Genomic DNA, 6,000 nt, shown 5'->3' with positions numbered 1-6,000 from the left:
TCATTATGGACTAGTGTTAAAAGGGGAGGCAGTCAATTGATCGCATGTCGGAATCCCGGCGGTCAGGATACCGACACCGGAATCCCGGCACCAGCTGAAATTCCGGCGGTCGGAGTTCTGATCACCGGCTGATTACCCCTCTTGGGTGGTGGATCACGTCACCACCAGGAGGGGAATAGAAAACTGTGGCGACCACTGGGCCTGGAGCGTGGCGAGCGATGCAAGCCCGCAAGGGGACGCGCTGTGCCCATCGCCGGGAGCCCGGCTGTCGGGATCTCGTACTGATCTCGTTAAAAGATTTCCTTTTGTGGAGGCAAATAATTAAGATGAGAAATGTTCCACTCATCAAAAAACACTGGAGGTTTTTTTTTTTTTTTATGAATAAGGCACATTGTCATTTACTTATTCAGACCACTAATCATAACAAATTGCCACTTTTCATGAGTTTTCTTAACCTGCACCAGAATTTAGGCAAATTAGTGCAAACATAATTTCTTCTTCATCAATTCTATCAGCAACTATAATATTATTAAAAAGAAAAAGAAATATATAATCTGTATTAATAGTTTAGTGGCACGCCCTCCTTATTGATATTTGCTTTATTCTGGCCATCATGGCAACCTTGGATATACTGTACATACAGTATTTATTCAGTTGCCGTATACTTCCATCTGTGCATGGTCATAGTTATACATCACAATGATTTATTTTATTTAAAGCTTGAGAAATCCTGCAATGCAGCAGCTAGAAGGCAGCCACATTGCTGTATAATAGAGGAAGGGTACAGTATGTATCATGGTCTGTTTACTAGCACTAGACTGACAGTCACCTTTGCTCGGGACATGTGTTGAGCTGACTACATAACAGGCACATGGGCAGCTCAGTGTTAACAGCACATGTTGAGTCTTGGCTGTGCTGGTTTTATTCCAGGACGAGATGAATAGCAATGTATTTTTGGCAAGCCACTTGCTTAGATCTGCAGTGTACAGAAGCACAGGCACCGACTATCATCAGCTCTGACAGTGTGTGTGTGCTGGATCCTAGGCTTCTTGCTGCTAGTGTACATGGGAACAGTCTGAGGGGAGAAGTGGACAGTCTCGCTTCACTAGAGGTAAGGGAAGCTTTATAAATCTAGAGGCAGGAAAGCCTTATTCTTATATTCTCATTTTAGAGAGAACATATTTCTAGTACAGATTTGTTGTTTGTAGCAAGAGTCTCATTTGAGCATCAATTATGCCATAAACCCAATCAGAGCACTCCGTTCAGTACTATAATATTCATTTGTTGATTATATTTGTATTTTACATGCATAGTTTAATTATATTCATGTAAAGCTGCATAAGAGAAAATGGTGTTTATACCACAAAAATAGATTCTAAACTGATTTTGTTATGTAATCTGGATTACTGTTATGAATGGTTTAGATATAGTCATATTCCTGGCTCTGTGTGTTAATAAAACTGCAGATAAGACAACAAAACCTTATGCTGAAACCATATGGGATATAAATTAAAGAATTATCACTTATCAAAGTATTATCCATAAATTACAGTAGGCCAAGGTTTGGAAGAATTTCTACAGAAAACCCGGAGGGTTACAGTACAGTATTATACCCCTTTTCCATTACGATACGGGTCACAGCCGGGAGCCTGACACGGGTACTATCCAGCTGCTACCCGCATCGATGGCCCCTTTCCCATCAGCAGTCACCATCCCAGCATATTGCTGGGTTGGTGACGCTGCTACTGACGCGGCAGGGGCGGCACTGAGAGATCACATGATCTCCCAGTGGCGCCCTGCCATACAGTGTAAACGCGACACAGCTTTCGTTTACACTACAACCCTACCCGGATCATTCCTGTGTCCTACCCAGGTAGCTACCCGGGTAGGATTCACGGGTCACTTGATCCGGGTTTTTGCGGAAGAACCCTTTTCCACTAGCAAAAAACACGGGTAAATGCGCGCCCCGTGCATTTACCTGTGTTTTTTGAGCTAGTGGAAAAGGGGTATTACTAATAACATCTTAAGGTAATGAGCAGGTCTGTTTTTTTTATAATACTAAGGGCAGTGGTTCCCCAAGCACTAATAATTCCTTGAATCACAGCAAGAGGCTGGGTGTCTTACTACTTGCCCTAGTGAATGTTCCTCGGCATGCCAATCTCTTCCTGATTGTATAAGATAACCATATCACCCAGGTCCTCACATTGCCAAGAACCAAACCAAACTAAACAGTAACAGTCACATGTCTGTGACTTGAATCAATAATATCCCTTTCACACTGATAGCTGGGTTATTCAGAATCAGAATCAGCTTTATTGGCCTGGTGTACTAACGTACACTAGGAATTTTTTGCGGTACAATGCATCACCAAGCAGCAACATGAAGGGGGAATACATAGCATAAGAAGGGGGGAAAACGTAGCATACATTACAAACATTACACGTATGAGGTCATACTGCACATTGCAACTGTACGATAGACTCAACATATTAGACATATTATACATGTTTAGACTTTTTATATATTGTTCAGCTGGTGGACAGCTAGTGGGAAGAAGCTTTTAATGAATCTGGTCGACTTCGCGGGAATGGACCTGTAGCTTCTGCCTGATGGAAGCGGTTCAAACAGTTTGTGATCTGGGTGCTGCATATCTGCCACAATTTTCTCTGCTTTCTTCCTGACCCTCGACTGGTATAATTCCTGGATGGGAGGGAGGTCAGCCCCAACAATCTTTTCAGCTGTCCTCACCACCCTTTGCAGCCTCCATCTGTCACTCTCATTGGCAGCTCCATACCAGACTGTGATCGAGAAACATAGGACCGATTCTACGATCGCTGTGTAGAAGATGATCAGCAGCTTCTGCGGGATGTTGAATTTCCTGAGTTACCTCAGAAAGAACATCCGCTGCTGGGCCTTCTTAATGACAGTGCTTATGTTAAGTCCCCATTTCAGGTCTCTGGAAATTTTTGACCCTAGGAATTTGAAGGAGTCGACCCATGAAACCACGATGTTGGCTATTACGAGTGGTTGCATGGCATTGGGTTTCCTTCTGAAGTCCACCACCATCTCAACTATTTTGAGGGGATTTAGGTCAAGGTTGTTCCTGCCGCACCACTGCGTTAGCCATTCCACTTCACGTCTGTATGCAGATTCGTCTTCGTCCTTGATTAAGCCGATGACGGTGGTGTAGTCTGCAAATTTTATAATTTTTACGGATTGCTCGGCTGAGGTGCAGTCGTTGGTATATGGGCCCTCATTCCGAGTTGTTCGCTCGTTAGCTGCTTTTAGCAGCATCGCAAACACTAGGCCGGAATTGCGAACGAAAGATTAGCAGAATTGCTACTAAAAATTTTCAAGCAGTTTCTGAGCAGCTCCAGACCTACTCCTAGATTGCAATCACCTCGGTCTGTTTAGTTCCTTGTTTGACGTCACAAACACGCCCTGCGTTCGGCCAGCCACTCCGCCGTTTCTCCAGCCACTCCTGCGTTTTTTCCTGACATGCCTGCGTTTTTTAGCACACTCCCGGAAAATGCTCAGTTACCACCCAGAAACGCCCCTTTCCTGTCAATCACTCACGATCAGCAGTGCGCCTGAAATGCGCCGCATGAACAACAGCAAAACTGCTAAGTTTTTAGTTAAATAACTAAGCGCATGCGCGCTGCGTACCATGCGCATGCGCATTTAGCAGCAAATCGCAGCATAGCGAAAATCGGCAACGAGCGAACAACTCGGAATGACCACCATAGAGAGAAGGGCAGGGGGGAAAGGACACATCTTTGAGGGGCCCCTGTGCTGATCGAGCACCCACCAGACGTGAATGACCCGGCTTTCACCACCTGTTTCCTTGCTGTCAGGAAGTCGACGATCCAGAAGCATGTTGATTCTGTGATCCCTAGAAAGAGGAGTTTGGCTTGCAGGATACTGGGGACGATTGTGTTGAATGCCGAACTGAAGTCTACAAATAGGACCCTCGCATAAGAGCCCAGTCGGTCTAGGTGGTGTAGGATGTAGTGCAGCCCCAAGTTAACTGCGTCCTCGACACTCCTGTTATTGTACGTGAACACGCAGTAACCTGGGTTTTTGTGCAGTGTGAAAGTGGCCAGGGGAAATAACCTGGGTCGAGCAACCTAGTAATTAAACCCGCTATTGAAGCAGGGTTTTAGCTGGGTACGACCCAGGTTGAAGTGCAGTGTTAACGGGTTGTCGGGTCGATGTGACCCGCTACCCGTTCACTGTACAGGAACATATGATGCTTGGAGATAATCTGATCTTCAAGGGCCGCCTCCACACGTCAGGCGGTGATGTCATCAACATGGCAATATACTATGTTGGAGTTGCCAGTTTAAAAGGGGTCTGAAGTGCGTTGCACCCGGAAAGGACCCGTGCACAGTTCCCGTGTGCGAACCACTATATGTGATGTGAAAGCGGCATAAGCAAAAACTTATTCTCACATACAACAGTAATCTTTGACTCCTAAAATACAGACTACAACACAACTGCCAGCAAAAGCACACATTCAAAGGGGCAAGCAAGTGTGGCTGTATGCGGCTGTACCACCAACTCGCAGAGATTTGTTCGCACTCCAGTATGCAAGTCTGGCACTAGAAGGGGCTGCAAAGGTGGCGAGTTTGGGTACCGTTGCTGGTGCTTACACGCTGCGGTAACGGCAATTTGAACAGTTACAATTTATTAGGTTTAATTCCACTAAAACACCACTACAAATAAATGATTTATGCTGCGCCTTTCATCTTTTATCTTGTAGAATCTAAATCCTTAACAGCATTCCATTTTTCTTTCTGGCAAATGGATTTATAATTTGGATGATGATTTAATATTACTTATTCATTTTTATTTTTCAATTATATTTGAGCCTTTTCATAGCTTGGCTATATATATATATATATATATATATATATATATATCTCAATGCTATAAATCTCCCAGGGAGCACGAAGTTAATTTCCAACATGACTGAATAATATGTCCATATGTCCTCTTTTTAAGCCACAGTTAGAAACCTAAAGGGGTATCCAATTAGGTTCGATGAAACATCGGGAGCAATGTTTTTCGAGATTTCGGGAGTCAGGAGTCACGGGAGTGGATGCACCAATGCAGGGTGGGAATCATGTGACGGGGGAGCCTGGAAGCAGTCATGGGAGTGAATGCCCGATACAGGTGACACAAAAGCTGTGGTCTACTGGGGCTAATAGGATAGCCCCGGGTGATATCATTACCCGCGGTAACGTACTGCGGGTAGTAGGATATCCCCCGAAGGGCCGAATTCAATTAGCTGCGATAATGCACTTTTGTGGTATAATCGCGAATACACGAATCTCGGCAAATTCACGAAAGCGCCTATTCAATTGTCTACAAAAATAGATTTGCTGTAATTATACAGAGAATTTAAATTCACCATCTCTGAGCAGGTGATAAACTTGGGGAAAATCCCTATTTTAAGTTAAAATGACAGGATTTGCTTCTGAATTCCTGGGACCCCCCCCCCCCCTTTCCCACCATCGAATGATTAATTAGGCATTTAAGAGTTTTTAAGTCATGTTAATTGGCCAATAATGACGTTATTTTTGGGGTGAAAAAGTGTAAAATGATGGAAAGTGTGGTCCAGTATTTGGGACAGGTATATTGGGGTACTTGTGAGTGGGACAATTGTTTTTAGACTTACAATTAGGAGTAACCGGTCTGTTTCCACTTTTAAAATAAAAATCCCCTAAAATGACCCAAATATAAACTTACACCCAATTTTAAGTACCCCAAATTAAATGTTAGCACTTATTTTGCTGAAACAAAAATGCTTTCTAGAATACTTTTTACATTTTTTAAAATTTTTAATAAAATGCATACAACAGCCATTTGACCCTATTTAAGTACCACAAATGCATTTACTATAACCAATAACAAACTTTTATACTGTTATCTAATATTAGTTTATTTTTTTTGGGGGGTACAGACAGATTTACCCATTTTTTACTTTTGACTTTCGGC

At 43.4% G+C, this 6,000-nt stretch overlaps 1 protein-coding gene across 1 annotated transcript in view; it reads left to right on the top strand.

The window, feature by feature from the left end:
• The first annotated feature begins 844 nt into the window (after positions 1-844).
• PHKG1 (phosphorylase kinase catalytic subunit gamma 1) overlaps positions 845-6,000 on the top strand; it is a 138,949-nt gene continuing 133,793 nt past the window's right edge. Inside the window, exon 1 of the mRNA XM_063953772.1 lies at positions 845-1,111. The gene's annotated coding sequence lies outside the window, so the exon portion shown is untranslated. The remainder of the gene's footprint in view (positions 1,112-6,000) is intronic.

This window comes from Pseudophryne corroboree, chromosome 2 (assembly GCF_028390025.1).
Source record: "Pseudophryne corroboree isolate aPseCor3 chromosome 2, aPseCor3.hap2, whole genome shotgun sequence".
Classification (NCBI taxonomy): domain Eukaryota; kingdom Metazoa; phylum Chordata; class Amphibia; order Anura; family Myobatrachidae; genus Pseudophryne; species Pseudophryne corroboree.
The sequence above is the reverse complement of the archived record's forward strand: the minus strand, read 5'-3'. Positions and strand labels throughout refer to the sequence as shown.